General features: G+C 36.8%; 1 protein-coding gene across 1 annotated transcript in view; it reads right to left on the bottom strand.

Moving 5' to 3' along the window:
• Itpr (Inositol 1,4,5,-trisphosphate receptor) overlaps positions 1-25577 on the bottom strand; it is a 1293714-nt gene that overhangs the window by 439021 nt on the left and 829116 nt on the right. The gene's annotated exons all lie outside the window — the stretch shown is intronic.

Genomic DNA, 25577 nt, shown 5'->3' with positions numbered 1-25577 from the left:
CGTTTGTGAATTGAATTTTAATTCTATTAAACAGCCATTCTAATTAGCGAAAATAGGAGGAATATCATCCACAGGCTATAAAAGTAAAGATGTATTAAGCATAAATTTACACTTTATTACCTTACCAATTAAAAAAACGAAATGATACGTGATAATCGGAATAATTAATACGTACTGTAATATGTACATACTAACTAGTCAACATTTCTGTTCACTGACATTTGTGGGTGGGGGTTAAAATTTAAAACAGTAAAAAGATAAGCAATCAATAACAAAGAACATGGTGCACACAAATAAGTAACATGATATGCGCAAGTGAGAACGGAGTAACAAGTTAAGAAGCTTTAAAAATAGGAATGAAGAGAAGATTCTGAAAATTAATTTTTTTGTATGATTGAAGATTCCACGGAAGTGTAAACACATTTCACCATAATAACTCACAGAATTCCAGCTGCCAGTATTATTGCAAATTCAATAAGATCGAGTTTACTATCCGTTTATGAAAGATTGCACTAATATAAAAGCCCAATAAACAGGTGACTGCTAATTGTTTTTATTGTTTTTTGGTTGTGACCTCCAGAAATCCAACCAAACCACGTGGTACTGTTGGAGACAATCGTAGGGTAATCTCCAGTGCTGCGGTCTCCTCCCCCCGATTAAATGGCATGTTGTCCCAATTAAATGAAGTAAACCCTGGCTATTTTCTCGATTGGGTTCTGTTTTTTTAAGATTTGCCCCAAATAAATGGCTGCCAAGATTAACCAGTGGCCCCAATTACTGAAATACACTGTATAAATTTTGCAATGAAACTTGAACATTTCTTACTAAAGTACAATGTGTTAGATAAAGAGATCCAATGAATGGGATATACTGTGATGTGTGCGAATGCTACATTTTGATTCGCCTGAGCTGAACGCTAGAACTGATTGTTCTATGAACCGTGAGTCTGAAGTCTCAGTTACTGTACAGTTGATGTTCCATTATCATATAGTGTTCTGGAGAATGGGCATTCCGGTACTATTATTTTTTAGCAATACACCTCTGGTCATAACATAAGTGAACCAGATTGTTGGGAGTAGCCATGGCCAAAAACCTGTTAATCTGATCCTTTGGGGCTAGCATAAGAAAGTTCTCTTATTCCTGATGATTTTACACCACTTAGCTTCCTCACTTTCAGGTTGAGATGCATTGCATTTTAGTTAATGCTACATCTAAAATTCATTGCTTCCACTGATCTCACAATTAGCTCCATTTCAGGCTGTGAATCACTGCATTATAAGTAATCCCACATCTAAAATGTCTTACTCTAAAACTAAATAATGCATTTACATTGAAATGAAAATTGTTCATGAGAAAACAAAAATGCCATACAGGAGAGATTTCAGTTGAGCATTTTGCTAAATACTGAGTAATTGTGTTTCTTCGATGGAAACCAAATTAGCAATTATTTGGGGGGGGGGGGATATAAGCAGTTCAAAAAATAATAATAAATAAAATAAATAAGTGCAACTGATTCAAAAAAAGATGGACATGAGGATGTTTGCAAAGACCCTAGAAGTGGGTGTCCGCAAACTTCTCGAAACGAGAACAGAATTGCAAATGTTCAGGAAATTTGGCAAAAGTTCATCTTCTGATTCCAAAAATGATGGCTGATGAGCTGGATATGAATAAGGAGATGATTCATCAGATTCTGCATGAAGGTTTAAGGAAAATGAAGGTCTATGCAAAATTTCCTTGACTATATTGACTCAACACTAGAGATGAGTGTTAGATGATTCAGCACAATCTAGCATCCGAACATTCTGTGGACTTCAAAAATAAAAAAAAAAAAAAAAATTCACCAAGGCCCAATATGTTTCTTTTATAAAAGTCCAGGATCAAGACAATGATCCTGGATTTCTTGATCATGTTTTTCGACAAACATGTGAGTCAATGCAGCGTTCGAAGTACAGGTTTTTCAAAGACTATTGAAGCACATTTCCCAGGTGAGGCTGCAATTTTGAGAGAAATGCAGCTGGTTCATGTTGCACAACAATATTCCCACTCATTTTGCACTTGTTGTATTTTTGAAAAAAAAACATGGCATTATACAGATCAACCATCCACTCTACTCTTTTGCCTTTAGCCAGCAGGTAGTTGGTTGGTGGAACAGACTTTCATCCCTTGTTAAATTTAAGGCTCAGCGGGACAGGTATTTCGAACGAATGGAGGGGTGAAGTCGAAAGTTTTTTTAATTTTTTTTTGCTGATGCTGCATAAGCTTGCTTTCTTGCATCATATGTCTCTACTAATGCTAATGCTAAACGAGTATTTTGCATCTACATTCACACATGAGGAGTTATTCAGGAAGGGGAATGCCAGAGGTGAAGTAAACTTTGGCAGTGAGCTAGATGATTTTGTAATAACTGAGAGGAAAGTGGAGGAGAAATTATTGAGGATGAACATAAAAAAGGCACCGGGGTGGATGGGATCTATCCAGTTATATTAAAGGAGGCAGCAAAGGAAGTAAGCAAACACTTAGCCATAATTATGAGAGCTTCTTTGGACTCAGGGGAGGTACCCATAGACTAGAGATGTGCAAATGTGACCCCAATTCACAAAGGAGGATCAAAGGCTGACACAAGTAATTATAGACCTGTGAATTTAACTTCTGTTCCAGGAAAGTTAATGGAGGCACTGGTTAAAGAAGCACTGCAGGATCATATAGACGACTTCAGTTATAGCTCGGACACAGCATGGTTTTGTTAAGGGAAAGTCTTGCCTGACCAACTTGATTGGATACTATGATGCAGTCACAAAAGAACTGGATGCAGGGAATAACTCTGATATTATATATTTGGATCTTAGAAAGCCTTCTGATATTGTTGCATATGGAGCAGTGTGGCACTGGAGGCAAATTGCTGATATGGATAAAGGGATGTTTGAGTGGGAGAAGACAGAGAGTGGTAATCAATGGACACTGCTGATCGTGTAATAACAGCATCTGTATTGTTCAAGGTTTAGTTATTAGTGGGCTAATGTTATTAGTGGAGTCCCTCAGTGTTCAGCCCATTGTTTTCTCTATTTATAAATGATACTGATGATGGTGTATCAATCTTAATGTCCAAGTTTGCAGACAATATGAAGGTTGGCAGGGTTGTTAAGAACACTAATGACACTACGCTGCTGCAACAGGATCTAGAAAGGTTGAGGAGATGAGCTAAGAGGTGGCAAATGAAGTTTAACATTGACAAATGTAAAGTATTACATATGGGAAGCAGTAACCCAGAGTGATGTATCAACTCTGTGGTACTACACTGACAGTGGTAGAGAACGAAAAGGACCTGGTTGTAATTGTGCAGGCAGATATGAAGTTTTCTGAGCAGTGCAGGCGATCTGCAAGAGTAGCTCATAGTGTCTTGTCAATGATATACAGGAATTTTTATAGCAGGGATAAGGAGGTGATTATCCCCTTGTATGAGGCAATGGTCAAGCCACACCTTGGGTACTGTATACAGGTCTGGAGGCCTCATTTTAAGAAGGATGTAGAGCTGTTGGAACGTGTACAGAGAAGGGCAACAAGATTAGTGATTACGAAAAAAAGGCTTAAGTTTTGCAAATTACAGTGTCTGGAGACTAGGCACCTGCGAGGTGATCTGATTGGGGTGTATAGAGCCTTGAATGGTTTGAGCATGCTCAGTGCTGATGGGATTCTTCCTCTTGCTCAGAATAATAACTTGAGAGGGCATAAATTCAATTTGAGGAAAGACAGATGTAGAATAGATGTTCTGAAGTTTGCCTTTAACCAGTGGGTAGTTGGTTAGTGGAACAGACTTCCATCCTTTGTTGTGGAAGTTGATAGCCTAAATAAATTTAAGGCTCAGCTGGACAGGTATTTGGAATGAACGGAGGGGTGAAATGGGAGCAGGTTTTTTTTTTTTTTTTTTTTGGCTGATGCTGCATAAACTTGCTTTCTTGAATCATATGCCTCTACTAATGCTAATGTCTCCTCAAGTCATGTTTCAACATGCTCAATCACTTTGCAGTTAGACAGGTTTTCATTATCTTTCATTTTTAGCAGTTTTCTGGAAAAGTGACAGACAAAAGAATCAAACAACGAATCAACCTCAATTTTTGACAAAATAAAAAAACACCAACTGAAAGTTTGCAGTTGTTATGTCAAGTTTATGGGAAAGATACTATGTCAAGAGCTTATGTGTTTGAATGGCATAAAGATTTTTAGAAGGAAGAGAGAGAGAGAGAGAGAGAGAGAATGTGGAAGATGATGACAACCAGGCTGTCTGGTATTCATGAAAATGTGGATTGGGTAAGGACATTGATTAGAAGTGATCATTGTTTAAGTATTAGAATGGTTCTAGTAATTTTAACTTTTATAGGTGAAAATCAGGGGCTCACATCTGATGAGTATAAGCTTGGCACACTCAGGGCCCTGAGCTGGATATCATTATTCTTTTCTTTATTGGCTATTCCTTTCTACTTCTGACTCTTGTTGTTCTCTTTCTCTCTCTCTCTCTCTGGATAATTCAGAAACTTTTTTTTTTTTTTTTTTTGGCTGGTGCAGCATAAGCTTCAGACTTCCTTCCACCATATGGCTAATAATAATAATAACATCAGCACTAGCAGATTTCTTCCTCTTTCCCAAGGTGGGAATTGTCCTCAAAGGAAAGAGATTTCAGGATGTTGATGACATAAAGAAATATGTAAGCATAGAACCGAACATTATTTCTTTGGAAGCCTTTGGTGACTCTTTTTAAAAACTTTTAGAAGGTGCATTCAATCAAGTGGTGATTACTTTGAATAAAAATAAAAAATCCTCACTTTATATTCTTTTTATTGTGCCAGTTTGGGAAACTTATTGCCACATCCTGTATATCCTTTTTTAGGAAGTCTGAATGTGGGTAAATTTCTAAGATATGTAAAAATGCTTGAAGGGTAAAAATGACGAAAAAAAAACATGATTAGAAATAGTAGTTAACTAAGATTTTATGAATAACTAAAGCATGCTGCAAGCCGAAGAAGATGATTTCTTGACAGAAAATCAAAGGAGGCATTGAAAAAATGATAATTGAAAAAATTATCAGAGGAAGAGACAGTTCTAAAAGTACTAAAAGCTAAAATATGTAATTAAAAAAAAACTGCTTAATACTATCAATGTATGATGCAAACAAGCAAAACAAATACACAAACAAACTTTTTTAGATTTAATTTTTAAAATCTACACTTTGTAACATCTTTTAACTTTTTAAAATGATGGCAATGCCAATTACAGAACAGAAACACAGTACTTAAAAAAGCATGCAGTGCATCATGCAGTGCCAAAAAAACTTCGAACATCTTTTGACAATGCTTTTCTTACCCTCTTCTGATCATCTAATTCTTTCTTGGTGAGAGCCTTGGGATCTGACAGCTTAGAAGCGTAAGAATAAATATATGTGGTATTAAATGTATAAAGAAATTTAAAAACTGCTTACTAGATTGGATTAACAGTACAGAGAACTGTGATACATAACTATTCAGCACAATATCACTAAGTAAAATAGTAATATTATAAATTTATATTTTATTTTGTAATGAAATTAGATATAATGCAGATGCAAATTAATTTAGCTTTGTCAATTAAGGTCCAACTTCCAGAACTAAGAAAATTAGTTTTCATTTGGAGTTATGGTATGATATTGTACTGTATGATGAGATATCCATTTTAAATCTATGCAGTCATGACATGATAGATGCATAGGCTCTACCAATTATTATCTGATTTTAAATGAGAATATTTCAAGCAATTCTGGTTATAACACAGAATGAAATGGATTCTGGTTGCACTATTCACATTTTTAATTCAAAGCACTAAATTTCAAAAATTAAGCTGGCCATTCACGTGAAATCTTTTTTGTTCTTCAGACTGGACTGTAGAATTTGGCACAGCACAATGTCATCTTCAAAATAATATTTAAGGCAAAAATTAAACCATTAAAAGATGAATTTGATAGAAAGTGTAATTGAGTTAATGGCGACACATTTCTATTTACACTGCACTGCATTCCAAACTATGGAATTCTAAAAGCAAATTCGAGGTAGTTCTTTATGTTCATTGAAATGAATTCATCTGTTTTACTTACTGAGCACAATAGAAATGTATTTAAGCTCTTTAAGAATATATGCAATACACTTCAACAAAATATTCAATGAACCTGCAAAGGCATTTTCATCTCATTTACCTAGTTACAAAAAAATATAATGTTGACGTTTGTTGTTGGGACTATAGGGCAAGCATAAATAAAAGGTGAGCTGAATCTAAATTTTCTTAAAATTTAGAAACAGAATATCAGCTAGTGGGATTCCATATCATTGTGCCAAAAGGTCACAGTGAATGAAATGAAGTACACAGTATTTCAATAACCCCTATATGCCAACAGTGGCAGAGTTCAAAGACTGTGGTCCTACTGTATGAAAACAGACTGTGAAGCACACCTAGAAAAAACCAGAGCATATAAAAAGAGAGAATATATATGATAGAGACATGTATAATAGGTCTAATGTTTGAAATGCAGTGATTCTGTGATTATTATTGGCCTTGTGGTCTTCTCTTGAGATGGGGCAGTCTATTTTATTTTTAGTTCATTTGGTCCAGTATTGTAGGTAGTTTACATCTCCAACCTTTGTGATATTTCCCATAATTCGGACCTTGGTGGCAGCAAAGCATGCCATTAAATTTTAATTAATTGGCTTTCGAATTTATTTTGTATATTTAGGCTTTTCTAAATTATATTAGGAGCATTCCTTCTACAGTACACTCTTCTTAATTCCTTCACCCCTCTGTTTTCTTTTATATATTGTTTCATTAGTTTAGTTTATTATTTCCCTCTAATTATTGCGTAAAATAATTTAGTTTATTTTACGTAATATTCAATGGAATATGCATATTTTCTTCCATTGATATTTGCATTACTAATTTTATTTTTATCTTTATTTTGATTCTTATTTCTTTCATTATAATTTGCTAAACTTTAGAATATATTTCACATGGTAGTAGTGAGGGGATTTGCTAATGCTGGGCTCGTACTTTACTGGTACGAGTCCTCTATAGCCCAATTTTTTCCTATATATTTTAGATCAACAGTTATTTTGTCAATGGTATGGTTTTGCCATGCGAGTGCTTGGCTTTCTGTCTTATTATTTTTCCACTGCATAAGAACCACCCTTATTCAAATCCATTGCATTGGCAGCTCGATTTTCGGATCGTTTCGTCTTTGCATGGATTTGTCTAATATTCGAAATGCAGTGATTTCCTGACTATTAATTGCCTTGTGATCCTCTGTCAAGATGGGACATAATAGTCAGTCTATTTTATTTTTCTTTTATTTGGTCTAGTATTGTAGGTAGCTTATGTCTCCAACTTTTGTGATATTTCATATAATTTGGACCTTGGTGCCAGCAAGGGGCATCATCAAATTTAATTAATTGGCTTTCAAATTTATTTCTTATATTTAGGTTTCTCTAAATTATTTTAGGAGCATTGATTCTACAGTACCCTCTTCTTGATTGCTTCCTCTTTTTTCTTTTGTACTGTTTCATTGGTTTAGTTTATTATTTCACTCTACTGGCTTGCCATGCTACTAGCATACATTTTAATTTAGTTTATAATTGAGACATTATATACATATTACGTAAATGCTATCATCTATATATAAATATAAATAGCTGATAGCATTTACATAATCTCCTATACAAATTAATGGACCTGGAATTCAGAATTAACTTTACTCTACCCTAGAAAGCAGAGAAGACAACAAAGGAAATATAACCCTTATTTCAAATGTTAACCCATTGGCAGAGAGGCCAATCCAGCTTCTATGTGAGGTCAGGTGTGTTGAACAACTATACTATCAAATAGTAGCGGGGTGAATGGAATCTATGCAATTATATTAAGGGAGGCAGCAGAGCACATAAGCAAGCCCTGTGCCATAATTATGAGAGCCTCTTTGAATTCAGAGGAGACTGGAGATGTGTGAACGATTCCCAATTCACAGAGGTGGGGGGATCAAAGGGTGACATGAGTAATTACAAGCCTGTTAGCTTAACTTCTGGTCCAGGACCAGATATTTAAGGCACAGCATGAGTTCATTAAGGGGAGATCTTGCCTGACCAACTGGATTAGATACTATGGTGGAGTCACAAGGAAACTGGATGCAAAAATTAATTTTGGTATCATATACTTGGATTAAGAGACAATTTTTGATACTGTTACACATAAAAGAATGCTGTACAAATTGGAGCAGTGTGGCATTAAGGGAGAGTTACTCTTAGGGATAAAGGGATAGTTCAGTGGGAGAAGGCAGAGAGTGGTTATCAATGGACACTGCTCTTTGTAGACTAATGTTGTATTAGTGGAATCCTACAGGGTTGGGTGCTGGTCTTGTTGTTTTCTGTATTTATTAATGATACTGATGAGGGTATATCAGGCTTAATGTCCAAGTTTACAGATGATACAAAGGATGGCTGAGTGGTTATTGACAGTAATGAAGGTATGCTGCTACAACAAGATCTAGAAAAATTAGGCAGATGGCCTGAGAAAAGGCAATTTAAGTTTAACAGTGACAAATACAAGGTACTGCATATGGTTAGCAGTAATCACAGAGTAATGCACTGGCAGTGTAGTAGAAAATGAAAAGGACCTGGGCTAATTGTGTAGTCTGATGTGAAGTTCTCTGAGCAACACAGACAGGCTGCCAGGACAGTTCATGGAGTCTTGTCAATAATATACAGGAATTTTGTTAACAGGGATAAGGAGGTGATTAGCCCATTGTATAGGGCAATGGTCAGGACACACCTTGAGTACTGCATACAGGTCTGGAAACTTCATTTTAGAAAGGATATAAAGCTGCTGGAATGAGTACAGAAAAGGGCAATGCAGTGTGTGAAGGGAACAAAGGGATGTCCTTACCAAGAAAGGCTTCTGTTCTGTAAATTTCAGCATCTGGAGACTAGACTGCTAAGTGATCTGTTGAGGTGTTTAAGGCTTTGAATTGCTTGAGCAAACTACGTGCTGATGGGATCCTTCCTCTTGCTCAAACTACACACAAGGGGCATAGATGTGCAGAATTACCTTCAGCCAACGGGTGGTTGATTGTTGGAACAAGCTTCCAGCTGTTATTGTGAAGTGAACAGTTTGAATAAATTCAGGGAAGAATTAGACAAACCATTGGATGGGATGGATAGGTAAAATGGGATTTTTTTTGATTGGTGCTATTAAACTTGCTTTCTTGCATTATTTGCTATTATTAATACTAATATAAGGTTTCCATTAACTCATATCTTTCATAAGAAAAAGATAGATTTGAAATGAATTTCTCTCTCATCTTCCATCTTCCCACCTAGTAGCGTATGCCGATGACATTTCCATTCTAATCACTGATAAAGACCCTAACCAACTTCAATGCAAGATCTCTGCCCTGCTCTCTGAAATGCATAGTTGGCTTCAAAAGAATCAGCTGATACTAAACCCAGAAAAATCCAAATATATGGTGTTTAGGACGAAAAATAAACCATTGAATATTGATTTCGAAATAACATACAAAGGAAAACAACTGGAAAGGGTGAATGATACCAAGTTTCTAGGAATCTGGCTAGATGACAAGCTGAGTTGGGATAAACAAATGATCACCTTACGAAAGAAAACTTCGTCACTAGCAGGAATACTCGCCTGAGCCTCTGCCTGGGTATCTCCTTCCCTTCTCAGACTAGTATTCCTTTCCTTAATACAGCCTCACTTCACATATGGAATTATCTCATGGGGTACGACCAGTCAATATAACCTTACGAGAATCAATTCAATTGTCAATCGATGTGTTCGTTCAATTTTGGGCCTTCCCTAGAATGCATCGGTGACTTCGAGATATAAGGAAGCGAGACTCTTAAGCATCTACCAACTGATACAAAAAGCTGAAGCGGTCTTTGTCTACAATGCTTTGAAAACACCAAACTTTCCTCCTCTCTTCAGATCCTTTTTTATAACAATAGAAGAAGAAGGAATAAGATATAATTTAAGAAATGAAGCGAACCTGAAGGTTCCGCTTTTCAGAAAAGCCATAGGCCAGAAAAATATAAAATACAGAGGCGCAAAAACCTGGAATAATCTTCCTGAAAACATCAAAAATGCCATTTCACTAAACAAGTTCAAGAAGCTCCTGACTGAACACATCACCAGGGAGGTCTGATCTAAATCACCTTCCACTCAACTCCTGAACTTTCCACAATGCATACCAGTTTGGAAATTGTGTAAACAAGTTGAAGGAATAGCTGTCATAAATTTTAACATTCTATGCAATTATTTCATAATTTTTCTTTCATACTTGTTATTGTAAAAGTACTCACAATGTAATTATAAGTATGTACTGTTGTTAACCACGCGACATGTGTGGTTGGTTTACGCTCGGTAATGGAATGTAGAAACATGTCCGATTCATGATGTATCTGTTTTTATTGTTATCTTTTTCAAAGGGAACACCCCCTAAAAAGCCTCTGGCTTATGTGTTCTCCCTCCCTTCTTGCTGTTATCTCCCAACAATTGTAACACAAAATAGGGATAAATAAATTATCAAATAAATAAAAATTATCAAATAGAAATAAAGGGCATTGTGAAAACAAAGAACCTATTCAACTTGAATATGTATGGGTATTTCTGCAGATAATCAAAGCAATGTAAATAGCAAGGGTATTGTGTCATAATATCTATGGCTATTCTAGAACAGGGGGATCTGGTAGCTGAGATTAAATTTCAACAATGGACTATTAATGTGGAGTAATTCATCAAGTAATTCTTTGAAAATCAGTTGATTTGGATTACATGTAATTAAAGCAGCCCAGAATATGCAAACTTGAAGCCAACTATCAGTAAAAGATACAATTCACTGATGCAATTTTAGCTGCAAGTTATCATTACAGATTATGTTCATTCTGGACTTCATTCTGTCTTTGGCCTTTTCTGGTAGTGGTCATTCAGAATCCATTGAAAAACTGAATATGTACTGTAACCATATCACTGCATGCAATAATTTAAAATAGTCATCTGATTTTTATGGGCTCCAGCCTAATTAGGCAGTGGAGGATACAAACAGATTGGCTCATTTTATCTTAATGACACAGATGGTCTCACATACATTGTATATTCCAGTATTCCAAATGTGGCTTTACAATTGCCTTATACAGTGGGATTATGACCTCCCTATCTCTACAGGATATTGTTCGATATATCGTTGATAGAACACCCATGGATGTTCTATCAATGATTTATCCTGGCTGCCTGTTTTCACTGCTCTGAGAATTTCATGTCTGCCTATATTGTAACCTCCAGATCCTTTTCTACCTCTACTGTTCAACCCCACAAAGGGGTTGAATAGCAGAGGTAGAATTCAACTCCACCAAGTCTATAAGCTATTTTGGGATTGCTATTCCTCAACTGTAATGTCTTGCATTTTGCTGCATTACAACATAGCTGTCAATTTTCTGATAATCCTCAAAGCCTGTTCAAGTGATCCTGAAGGAATGCTGCTTGGCACTGATCATTAATGGCATTCTCAATCTTTACATCACTGCAAATTTTGATATAACTTCATGTATAAATGTCGATCACTCTTGATTAGATCATGAATCCTACAAATTAAAGCATATACAAAACAAGAGGATTGGCAATATACCTGTAAGAACAGTTTACTTTCAAGTACACAAGTTCCGTGTGCTGAATGTGTCCCCCCCCAACACTTTAATTACTAAGACGAGAGAATTTATGTTACAAATCTTTCAGATAAAAAAAAAAAAAAAAAAAGTGTAAACTGTCTTGTATTATGGCCACTGGATTTCTCAAAAGTTCTCAGGTATGGGGATGCTAGGTCCCATGGAGATTGTACTAATAAGTAAAAATGCAAATGCATTCAAAATAAAAAAAAAAAAAAACAATGAAATAAAATCTGTTTCTTTGGAGTTCTGATAAAGTAAAAGGTTTGGTATGTGGTTCACTAAATGCAGTAGAGAAATTTCAGGTTCTAAATTTTTAGTTTGTATTTCAAGTTTCTGGAAGGTTGGTATTATGAGGAGTGTTTAGAAGTTTTGTCAAGGATTTATTTTAACTCAGAAAAAAATCTTCAAAGTCTTCTGGTTCTGAAGTATTTTGTTTTGCCCACTGCAATTAAGTAAAGAAGAGAACAATATTTGGTATTTGAGCTTACCATTGTGGTGTCTGTTAATGTGGATGCAAATCAGATCTGTAATTCACTTTTTTAGTTTGCTGTCTGAAACACTTAGATTTTGCACAGGCTTTTTTGAACTTGATTAGATTTTCAGTACCAGGTTATCAGTGGATTTTACAATTAGCTATTTTGATGAATACAACTGCTAATCATATTTAGCAGTCACACAGGCTCAATACACAGTCTGCTGAAACACATATGCATTACTACAATCTTGTACATGAGTTACTCTGGACCAATATTAAGGTTCATATAAATTTTTTTTAAACTGTTATGTTTTATAGCATTTTGTTTTTAACACAGCAAAGCTTAAATTAATGTCTTATGAATTTCTTACATTTTAATGATATTCCTCATAATGCAATCTCCATATAGGAATATTTTCAGAAAGGTTCAAGTGGAGCATGAATGGTTTCAATTTTATCCAAAAATATGAAACTTAGCAATGAGATTCAATTTTTTACTTGTTATGCAGATCAGATATTGATTGATTGATTTCATTTTTAACAGCACATTTGCAGTTTAGGCCATAATGTCTGAAGTCAAAATAAAAACTAATAAATATGTTTTCAAATTATAAAAAGGTTACAGAGTCAAGAAGATAAATATAATGTACTAAGGTAAAACATAAAAAGGTACATCATCTTCAGTTCTGTTTTGCCATAAAAGAATACAAATTGCAAAATGTAATTGTATTAAGGGACATAAAAATGTATAAATTTAAATCTGTGTGTATAAATTAATGTACTAGTAAAGTAAAGTAAAGTAAAGTGTGTTAGTCATCTGACGGCACCAGCGGTTTCCCCCATCTCCGCATTGTATTCTTTGTACGTGTCACAGAACTCTGAGAAGGCCAGAGATTTAAAAGTGTATGGGGAGTGGAATGTTGTGTACCGTTGTATCTCTGACTATTTAGCTGTCTGATCCCTAGTGGGACCCAACATTGTCCACATTCTGCCACGGGGAGGTAGGCCAGGCACCCAGTCGATTTTTTAATAGTACTCTGGCAGGCCCTGCTACCTAGTTTCCTAAGGGACTAAAAAAAAAAAAAAAAAATTTAAACACTGGATATTAGGTTAAGGCTGAATTGGAGTTTAAAGTCAGGGTTGAATTTATATGCCAAGTTAAGTTTAATTTAAATTAAGAGCTAGCGTGATGGTTGGGTAAGTTAGAGTAGGGAAAAAAGACTGAAGGTTGGGGAGAACAGAGAAATTAATGTACTGTAGAAAGTTAAAAACATCAGACATTGTCTCCATCATCTAAAATCTGGCAGAGTATTGAGGCGTATAAGGCCTTGAATGGTTTTGAGCAGGCTCAATGCTGATGGAATTCTTCCTCTTGCTCAGATTACAAACCTGAGGGGGCATAAATTCAAATTCAGAAAAGACAGTTGTAGAATAGATGTGAATGTTTTTTTTTTTTTTTTTTTTGGCTGATGCTGCATAAGCTTGCTTTCTTGCATCATATGTCACTATTAATGCTAATACTAACTGAAGATAAAACAGATTCAAGATTCCCCTTGGCTCCAACGTCAGATATAATGTGTTTTATATGTGCATATTTATGGCATGGGAATATTCTGATATTCTCACGCCATGTTTTGAACTTTTGTTGCTCATTTATTCTGCTGTGTATTCTGAATTCCACCAAGGTTTTAGAAATGGTGGAAACCATAATAGACTTTTTGGGATTGCAATGATCCTGGTTGTTGTTATTGTTGCTGGTGCTGCTGCTATGTGGTCAATGCCTTCTGTAATGTATGTAACTTTCACAGATAGTCTCCTGGCTGATTTTTGTAATGTTACACTGTGCCAGATCTCTAAAGGCATTCCGGTCAGCATTATCAAATTTCTACTGAAATATCCTTGATGGCTGACATGGTCTTTTTTTAGTCAAAAGATATATCGCAGGGAAGTGATCGCTCCTACTGGGATTTTCTTTGCCCTCCCATATAAACAAAGGGGGAAAAAAAGGGAGCAGATGGAGAGATCAATGGCAGAATATGTACAGGTAGGCATATGTAGAAAGCTGTTCTCACACAAATTTAGGAGGAAGGGAGGGAGAAAGAGAGAAAGTTCGTTATTTTCAAGCATGCCTCTATTTGACATCTCCTCATATTAGTGTGTGCACTACCCCACAGGGTATTATGTCCATTAAGATTTCCTAATAAGAGAACAGGAGCAGACAGTTGTGCAATGAGATCATGAAGATCTTCTGAGAAATGCTGATTAACATTAGCATTAGTAGAGGCATATGATGAAAGAAAGCAAGATTATGCAGGATCAGCCAAAAAAAAAACCACTCCCATTTCACCCCTCCATTCATTCGAAATACCTGTCCAGCTGAGCTTTAAATTTATTTAGGCTATCAACTATGGTTACCTATGCTGCTGGCACTTGGTTCCATAGGGTGCGGACTGTACAATTTCAATCAAAATTGATGTCAATCCAGCGTACAATGTTACTTTGTATTTTGAAGATTTGTCGAACAGTTTCAACACTTGCTTCACAGGTTTTAGCCGGGACGTTACCACTCGATCTCTACGTAATTTTCAGAGGCTTATGTTATCGCCTGAAACGTCAGATTCCCACTCATATCCTTGGTATTTCTATTAACACTCAAGTCGATGTTAAAGCCAAACGACAAAGAATTTGGCAAGAGTTGATCAACTTGTGGCAGGGTAGGTGGGATGACACAACACTGGGCAGTGTAACGCGTAAGTTTTTTCCTGAAGTTGACTCTCTTACGGATAAAAAATGTACAGTCTGGTTTAGCGTTGACTTGTTTACCTCCTATTTGATATCAGGACACGGATCATTAAATAAGAAATTGTTTAAATTTCGCTTGTCTCCTACGGAACTCTGCCATTGTGGCGGTGTGGAAGATTGGCAGCACGTGTTGTACTCTTGTCCCTCATACAATGAATTTCGAGTAATTCTGCAGAATGCAATTCCCAACTTTTCATCAGGATTGGAACCTAATTTTGTATCAAATGCCACGAGTTACAGCGCTCTTCAGGATTTTGCTAAGGCAACCTTCAATAAAAGGCTCGCAATCCTTTCTGCAATGACTACACATGCGAATGTTTCAAATTCAGCTCAAGACTCTTCACCTTCACTGCAATGACGTCCATTTTCTCAACAAGATCTACAACTCTGGACTTGTGCTCTGCATGTGTTGTGTTTTTTTTTTTTTTTTTTTTTTTGAAACTCTACAAGTGTCCTACAACTATAACTCAATTAGGTGATGGAAATTCCTGTGCTCCTTTGTTCGGATGGCTGTTAACTGACTGTGACTTTGTTATTGGTGACTGACTGTGACTTTGCTACTAATGACTGCAGGACTTACTGGATTTAACCTCAACTGTTTATAAGGTTTGTGCCTGTTTCTGGGCTTGTGCAAAGTTTTGTCGGTTGAATGGTACTGTTATCCTTAATTATTTTCGTTGAACTTGTTTTTTTTTTTTTTTTTTTTTTTTTTATGTTAATATGCATAAGATTACTTTCACTGTTTACTTTGAAATTATCTGTGTGTACCTCAATCTGTTGAGGTTTTCTTTTGGACAGTATTTAATCTTTGTATAGTTGTATAAGTTAACGAGGTGGAGATGAACTAACATTCCAGGTGCCGCCCAAGACAAATAAATACATACATACATAATCTGTCTTTCCTCAATTTGAATTTATGCCCTCTCAGGTGATTATTCTGAGCAAGAGGAAGAATCCCATTAGCACTGAGCATGCTCAAACCATTCAACGCTTTATACACCTCTATCTGATCACCTCGATGGTGCCTAGTCTCCAGACACTGTAATTTGCAAAACTTAAGCCTTTCTTCATAGGAGCAACCCTTTGTTCCATTCACTAATCTTGTTGCCCTTCTCTGTACTCGTTCCAGCAGCTCTACATCATTCTTGAAATGAGGCCTCCAGACCTGTATACAGTACTCAAGGTGTGGCCTGACCATTCCCTTATACAAGGGAATAATCACCTCCTTATCCCTGCTAGAAAAATTCCTGTATATCATTGACAAGATACCATGATCTACTCTTGCAGCCCGTCTGCACTGCTCAGAGAACTTCATATCTACCTGCACAATTAGCAACAGGTCCTTTTCATTCTCTACCACTGTCAGTGTAGTACCACAGAGTTGATACGTTGCTCTGGGGTTACTTTTTCCCCATATGTAGTACTTTACATTTGTCAATGTTAAACTTCATTTGCCACCTCTCAGCCCATCTGTTCAACCTTTCCAGATCCTGTTGCAGCAGCATAGTGTCAGTAGTGTCCTTAACAACCCTGCCAACCTTTGTATCATCTGCTAACTTGGACATTAAGCTTGATATACCATCATCAATATCATTTATAAATACAGAAAACAATAATGGACCCAACACTGAACCCTGAGGGACTCCACTAATAACATTAATCCACGATGAGCAGTGTCCATTGATTACCACACTCTGTCTTCTGCCCCTCAACCATCCCTTTATCCATAGCAGCAATTTGCCTCCAATGCCACACTGCTCCAATTTGTGCAGCAGTCTCCCATGTGCAACAGTATCAAAAGCCTTTCTAAGATCCAAATATATAATATCAAAGTTATTCCCTGCATCCAGCTCTTTTGTGACTGCATCATAGTATCTAATCAAATTTGTCAGGCAAGACTTTCCCTTAACAAAACCATGTTGTGTCCAAGCTATAACTGAAGTCTTGTCTAGATGATCCTGCAGTGCTTCTTTAACCAGTGCCTCCATTAATTTTCCTGGAAACAGAAGTTAAACTCACAGGTCTATAATTACTTGTGTCAGCCTTTGATCCTCCTTTGTGAATTGGGGTCACATTTGTACATCTCCAGTCTATGGGTACTTCCCCTGAGTCCAAAGAAGCGCTCATAATTATGGCTAAGGGTTTGCTTACTTCCTTTGCTGCCTCCCTTAATATAACTGGTTAGATCCCATCAACCCCTGGTGCCTTTTTTATGTTTATCCTCAACAATTTCTCCTCCACTTTCCTCTCAGTTATTACAAAATCATCTAGCTCACTGCCAGAGTTTACTTCACCTCTGGCATTCCCCTTCTTGAATAACTCCTCATGTGTGAATGTTGATGCAAAATACTCGTTTAGTTTTTTAGTCACCTGAGCAGAATCCTCAACTGTTGAACCATCAATATCCAGTGGACCAATCTGATTCATCCCTTTCCTTTTAGAGTTTATATAGGTAAAGAACTATTTTCTGTTTTTCTTTGCATCCTTTGCAAAGGATTTCTCATAATCTGCCTTTGCCTGCCTAATCTCCTCTGTGACTTGGTTACAGACCAGCTTATAACTATCGTAGGCTTCCATATCACCCATTAATTTATATGTATTCCATGCATTTTTCGTCTCTACCATATGTCTCATTAGTTCATCTGACATCCATTTAGGCCTAAACTTTGAACAGTATTTCTTAGTTGGTATGTAAAGCCTAGTAGTTTCCAAGATAAGTTCTTTGAATGCTTCCCATTTTGAATTTGCTGTTGGTAACATCATCAGTTGGTCCCACTGTATAGAATTTAAATACTGTCTCAGACCACTGTAGTCACCTTTACGAAAGCAATAACCCTTCTCTTTACCCCTGATGGTAGTTACCTCTTTGAGTAAATCCCACTTCAGCACACTGTGATCACTGCCACTTAGTGGTTCCTCTATCTGCAGATTCTTTATGCATGAAGAATCACTACTGATAATCAAATCAAGAGTATTACTCCCTCTACTTGCCTCCTGAACATGCTGATGTAGAAAACAATCATCCAATAAATCCACAAAAGCCTTGCTAGTGTGTGAGTGACCAACCCACAAATTCCAGTCTATATCTGGGAAATTAAAATCCCCCATTATAAGACTCTCTGATTTACTGGCCCACTCTATTTCCCTGTACAGTTTCTTATTATATTCATCAGAGTCATTAGGCCTATAGAACACTGTTACTCTCAATTTTTTGATCTCCCAATGCTTATGTCACACCAAACTGACTCGACACTGCACTGTCCAGCGATGTCCACTGGCTTCACTTCCCTGGATTTTATTTATTTCTTAACTAATAGCATAACCCCTCCTCCCTTCCTATCCAGTCTATCCTTTCTGTAGACGCTGTACTCCCCAAATTCCAGTTCTGCATTCCTTATATCTGTGTGACACCACATCTCTGATATCCCAACAATATCTGCCTTTGATGTTTTGAGCAATACCTCAAATTCATCAAATTTATTTACCAAGCTTCTAGCATTGGTGTACACATAAGTATACATGCACCTGTTACTATTCTTAGCTACCCTAACACAACCCATGTGTTTACTTGTACCGCAATGACTCCCAGCAGTCTCTGAAATATCCTGCATCTTGTTTTCCAGGCTGCTGCTGATCGTAGTGGCAAATATACTGAACAAATTGTTAGAAGAAACCTACAAAGCTTCTGGTTTGTAAGAGAGATTACTTGGTAAAAAGGTATGGTTTCCTACTAGGATGGTACTGCACCATAAGCAGGTCCTTCCCCAATTCTGTCTGTGTATTATGCTGACATTATGTTATTATTATTATTATTATTATTATTATTATTATTATTAGCCATATGGTTCAAGGAAGCCTGAAGCTTATGCTGAACCAGCAAAAAAAAAAAAAAAAATTCCCCGAGTTACCCTGAGAGAGAGAGAGAAAGAGAAAGAGAGAGAGAGAGAGAGAGAGAGAGAGAGAGAGAGTAAAAAGGAATCATCAAGAAAAAGAAGAATGATGATATCCAGCTCAGGACGCCGGGTGCGCCAAGCCCATACTCACCAGATGTGAGCCCCCGGGCTTGATGTCATCCACATTCTGTCAGAATCTATGCCAATTTCAGTGCATGAATTTAGCCATTATTTGACTTTGTAGATCTGTCATACAGCATCTGAAGTGCTGAGAGCTTTGTTTTTTCAGTTTTGGAACCATTTGCTGGGAAAGTATGGATACCATCTGTGTCCATTTAAATAAAAATAAATAAATAAATTTTCTGTTTATACTCCGGGACGACCAAACGGTCAGAGGAGTTCACAAGATAGATAGAATACAAGAAATAGCACCGTATTCAGTAGTCACGGGCTTGAACCCCGGTCACTCGAGGCACGTGTACTTATGGACCAGCACGCTTGACCACTAGGCTACGGCGGCCTATTTGTTCCTCAGCAAATGGTTCCCAGACAGGATTTATCTCCTTTACATCATGTTTTCCTACATTACAGGGTATACTTCAGTTGTTTTAATCTTATTTCTACCAGTTTTTGTTAATAGTGGAGCATTAAGAGGCACAGACATAGGAGTGGCAGTTGATTGGACTTTCTGTGTGGTTTTTGTGATCTTAGTAAATAGTGTGCAATGGGAGTAAATGACTCTGATAATGGTATGGTCATCTCCATTTGTGAAAGAAACCTGGGTGTATGAGGGCCTTCTGCTATTTACTGGTTGGATATGTTTACTGGCCTCTTTGATAGAAAATGTTCAGTCTATTTTCAGTCTTTGAATTTCTTTCTATTCCTTCCACTGGCACATTCAAGAATATATAGGGTGATCTGCCAATTTGTAAAATTGGCTTTGAAGCTGAACATTCCTTGCTCTTGTGATCTTTGCCACTACAATGAGCACAGGCAGGGTTATCATGACAGGCAGTTTGTAAGTTGCTGTACTTTTGGTGCTTTAAAATCTCAGCAAATTTAGAATGGAAATCATTACCAGGCAGCTTAAGTAGCCTATGGAGGCTGTGGAATGTTGAATGTAAGGATGAGAACTCAAGTAGGAATGAGATTCCTGTCATTTGACATTATTATTAGCTAAACAGCTGTCACACCTCCCTTGTTCTTTCAATTGACAGCACTGCTCTTTTTTTCACACACACAAATATCTCACTCTGTTATTCTCATCTTGTTAAAGCAGGTTTTATGTGGGGTTACTATGATAGATATTTCCTCTATTGATGTTGCTTTCAGAATTTGCTGGGCATATTTTACAGATTGCTGACCATTTTAATCCTTTCCGGGTGAAGGAGGATGATTTTTTTCCCAACTGCCCAATCTCTGATGGAATAGAAAAACGAGGAAAAGTAGTATCGCTAATGGTGGCATATCCTCAGTTCTAGGTCTTTCTACAGAAGTGTTGTCAATATAATGTAATCAATTAGATACAGAGCTTAAGAATCGCTCTTCTTCAGGAGCTTGTTGGGATCCCAGAAGAAGAAGAGGGACATAAATTACTCATAAGCATAAAATAAAATTTCTGATCCCTTAGAACCTCAACCACCATGGAGCCTTATGAGGAGATGTCCACTCATGAACTAGTAGGTACTGTGCACCAAGTTCACTTAGAGCATCATATCCACATTTCCAATATGCCTTGACTCTGTCCCAGGACCAAAGGGAAGGAGACTTATTGCAGTTTATCCTATCAGTAAAAACTACTTGCTAAATAATCCCGGTTGGGCTGGTAGAGGTCTTCTCATCTTGTTGAAGCAGGGGCCAAAGTGGTGTATTAGGACTGGGCTATGCAGATAAATAAAGTTGCTATATTTAATATCATGATAAAAGTGTAATACAAATTTAAAATATTTACATTTCTCTATGTGCAGAACAACTGATTAACATTAGTCAGCTCACAATTTGCCCAAAATATTACCAATGTCCATTTTCAGAAAATAATAATAATAATAATGTATGTAAAAATAATGAAGACAGGATATTAGAGCTCGAAAAGGAATTAGAAAATGTGAATTGGAATATCATCGGTTTGGCTGAAACAAGAAGAAGAAATGAATCACTTATAAGTTTATCAAGTGGAAATCTGCTGTACACCAATGGAAACAGTGAAAGGAGTGAAGGTGGAGTTGGGTTTCTGGTCCATAAAGATTTTAAAAACAACATTTTGGAATTCAAAAGTACATCACCAAGAGTGTCAAGACTAATACTCAAGATTTCTAAGAGATACAAGCTAAAGATTATAATGATTTATGCACCAACATTTTCATAAACGACATTGATGAAGGGATAGAGGGCGTGATGTCTAAATTTGCAGATGATGTTAAAATTGGTAGAGTAGTTAATGATCACTGTCAAGCTGAGCTTCTTCAGAGAGACCTAGATAGACTTCAAGAATGGTCAGAAAAATGGCAGCTGTGCTTTAATCCAACAAAGTGTAAGGTATTACACCTGGGAAACAGTAATCCCAAAATAACTTATTCACTTGGTGGAGTTCAACTAAACCCAGTACTGGAGGAAAGGGACTTGGGTGTTACGATACGGTCAGACATGAAATTCTCTGAGCATTGTAAACAGGTTGCAAGGAAGGCCCATGGTGTCCTATCGATGATCTATCGAACTTTTGCAAGTAGAGATAGGGACGTGATAATCCCATTATATAAGGCCTATGTTAGACCACACTTGGAATACTGTGTTCAAGTATGGAGACCGCACCTAAAGAAAGACATCGAGCTTCTTGAAAGGGTGCAAAGAAGGGTAACTTGCCTGGTGAGATCGGCAAAAGGGCGTCCTTATGAAGAAAGACTTCGAATATGTGGGTTGCAGAGTTTGGAAACTAGACACCTTAGAGGAGATTTGATTGAGGTGTTTAAGGCTCTGAGAGGCATCAGTAAAATGAATGAGGCCAAAATTTTCAAGATTATAAATGATGCTAGAACTAGGGGACATAAATTCAAGTTACGCGGGGAAATGTTTAGATTGGACTGCAGGAAGTTTTATTTTAGCCAGCGAGTTATAAATTACTGGAATAAGTTGCCTTCATGGGTGGTAGAGGCCGACAGTTTGGGGAAATTCAAAGGTCATCTGGATAGTACTTTCGGGTAAGGGAAGCGCATAGGATGATAGGATTAATTTCCTTTTTATTTAATTTTTAATTTCATTTTATTATTTTTATTTATTTATTAATTATTATTATTTATTTATTTAATTTTTGTTTTTATCATTGTTTTGTTCGGATTTTTTTTTTTTTTTTTTTTGGCTGGTGCAGCATAAGCCATAGGCTTTCTTGCACCATACGGCCGTTACTAATACTAATACTAATACTAACATCGAGCCATGATGATGAAGAGGTTGAAGAAATGTACACCGAAATTGAGTCTTCTAGATGAGCAGAAAAGCCACTACACTATTATTATGGGAGACTTCAATGCTAAGGTTGGAAAAAGACAAAACAGCGCAGAAAGAGGAACTATAGGAAATTTTGGAATTGGTGAAAGAAATGAAAGAGGTGAAAGACTTGTGGAATTTGCAGAATCTCAAGGACTGTCAGTAATGAACACTTTTTTCAAGAAAAGGGTGAACAGAAAGTGGACATGGAAGAGTCCAAATGGATTAACTACTAATGAAATCGACTTCATCCTCACTAACAGAAGATATATTGTGAATAATGTTACCGTCCTGAATAAGGTAAATGTTGGAAGTGATCACAGAATGGTAAGATGTACACTACAGAAGTTAATCCTTAGGAAGGGAAAGGAAAAAACTGACTCGAGTAAATAATACAAAGGTCTTTGAGATAACAGAAGAGGAGAAAAAGCAGTATGTACTGGAACTTAAGAACAAGTTTGAGCTTCTGCAGACTGCTCAGGACCAAGATATCGACGAGGAATATTACAACTTTTTGAAAGTGATAAAGCCCAAGAAACCTATAGGGAAAAAGAAATCCAAAGAAGAAAAAATTAGTCAAGAAACACTTGTCATGATGAACCGAAGACGACAAATGAAGAGCAAGAAAAACACTGACAGGGAGAAAATTGAGTATACTGAGTTATGCAAAACCATTAGAAAGAGACTCAGAGAGGACATAAGAAGATTTGTTTGTTATTTGGTTTTTTTGGAGCATTAGCAACTAAGGCCATATTGCTCCGTGAATATACGGTGGTCATTCCTGACCTTTCCGTATCCTCCGTATTTGGTGGTGACGGGCTCGAACCCCGGTCTAATCAAGAAGCGTGTGCTATGCACTGCTGCTCCTTCCCACCTGGCTACGGAGGCGCCATAAGAAGATTTAACACAAGAAAAGTAGAACAAGCATTAAGGGAAAACAAAGGATTTAAATCAGCAGCCATGAGCAGTAATACAGAAAGACAAATGATACTGAAACTGAAGAATAGCGATGGTGTACTTATAAACAGCAGAGAAGGCATAATTCAAATAGCAGAAGACTACTATAGAGAATTATACAAGGAGCTAGGGAATGATACCAGCAGTGGGGAAGATGGATTGCAAAGTAGCAACACATACGACATACCCGATATTCTTCCTGATGAGGTAGAACATGCACCGAAGAAAATGAAGAAACGGAAAGCCCCGGGGGAAGATGAAGTTACTGTAGAGTTGTTAAAATTGGGAGGAAGAGACATAACACAAAAACTGGCAAGGCTCTTCACAAAGTGCATTAGAAAAGGTGTGACGCCTAAGCAGTGGAATAATGCAATCATAGTTTTGCTGCATAAGAAAGGAGATAAATCAGAAATTGGAAATTATAGACCAATTAGCTTGTTATCCCACATCTACAAGTTGTTCACAAGGGTCATTTACTAACAGATTAGAAAGAATACTTGATGAGAATCAACCGAAAGAGCAAGCTGGCTTTAGGACAGGATTCTCAACTATGGATCACCTTCATGTAATATCACAGCCAATGGAGAAAGCAAATGAATATAAAACACCACTATGCCTGGCATTTGTGGATTATGAAAAGGCATTTGACTCCATACAGCATAAGGCAATGTTTCAGGCACTGGAAAGACAAGGCATTGATACCCCATATATTATGATTTTGAAGAAAATATACGAGAGTGCTACCTCCTTTATTAGACTAGACAAAGACAGTAGGAAATTTAAAATTGAGAAAGGAGTTCGACAAGGAGACACAATATCTCCGAAGCTGTTTACTGCTGCCCTTGAGGAAGCTTTCAGAAGATTAGACTGGTCGCAGAAAGGAGTCAATGTGAACGGAGAGTACCTAAACCATTTACAATTTGCAGATGACATTGTGGTCATAAGCCACGATCCCAAAGTATTAGAGGAAAATCTTAATCAGTTATGCACAGCTAGTAAGGATTTTGGACTAAAGATGAATATGGCTAAAACAAAAGTAATGATGAACAAGTATGCCACAGAAAGGGAAATAATGATTGAAGGAGCAGTAATTGAAAAGGTGGAGTCATATACTTATCTGGGACAAGTTATTAGCTGTAATAATGATAAATGGCTGGAAGTCAAGAGAAGAATAAATTTTGGATGGATAGCATTCAGGAAATATAGTCACATACTGAAGAGCAATATCCCAGTCTGTCTTAGACGTAAAATAATGAACCAATGTGTACTCCCCACCATGACTTATGGAAGTGAAACTTGGGCACTCACCAAAAGAATGGAAGAGAAGCTGAGACTACACAGCGAAGAATGGAACGAATCATATTGGGAATCAGACTGTTAGATAAGAAGAGAAACACATGGATTAGGCAACAAACTCAAGTAAAGGACATTCTTATCAAAACTAAAGAACTAAAATGGTCTTGGGCAGGACACATAGCTCGAAGACATGATGACAGATGGACTAAGAAAATAACAGAATGGTATCCAAGAGGAGCTAGAAGAAAACCTGGAAGACAAAGGTGGAGATGGATAGATGAAATTCATGAGTTTGTGGGTAGTAAATGGATGTCCAGCGCTCAAAACAGAAGGAACTGGAAAGTTGCTGGAGAGGCCTTCATCCTGCAGTGGATTGAAAATGGCTGATGATGATGATGATGTAAAAATCAAGATAAGAATTTTTGCTATGTAACTAAAACTAAAAATTAAACAAATCACAGAATTTTTAACTGGCAGTCCAAAGTCCTACTTATGTGGTTTTACTAATCTACTTAATATAAAATGATCTATTTAAATGAGAATACCATGACTCCTACCTTTACAATCTACTTAGTCGCAGAAGTAAAGAAGTAAACCTAAAGTATATTTTCTAAAGGACATGACATAGCAGTCTTAGAGGTTTTCTAAAAAAAATGAGGGAGACTCTTTACTCACATTAAATAAATCTTTAGTTTACTGGTAGCTACTTTCAAAGTACTCAATCACTAGAACTGGTTGACTATGTTTACAGTCCTCTATGGGACATTTCTCTAGGACAGGGATAGGGATGGGTACTGAGTATTCTTTCAAGATTACTCTACATGTGCTGTGCCACTTACAAGTTCCAATGAAATATGTATATGCATTCATGGAACTAATGATCATACTCACCCGAATGGCATGTGGTATTATTGGTGAATTTTGTCATCTAAAGTTCAT

Source organism: Mastigoproctus giganteus, chromosome 13 (assembly GCF_048544385.1).
Source record: "Mastigoproctus giganteus isolate SK-2022 chromosome 13, ASM4854438v1, whole genome shotgun sequence".
Classification (NCBI taxonomy): domain Eukaryota; kingdom Metazoa; phylum Arthropoda; class Arachnida; order Uropygi; family Thelyphonidae; genus Mastigoproctus; species Mastigoproctus giganteus.
This window is presented reverse-complemented; position numbering and strand designations above follow the sequence as displayed.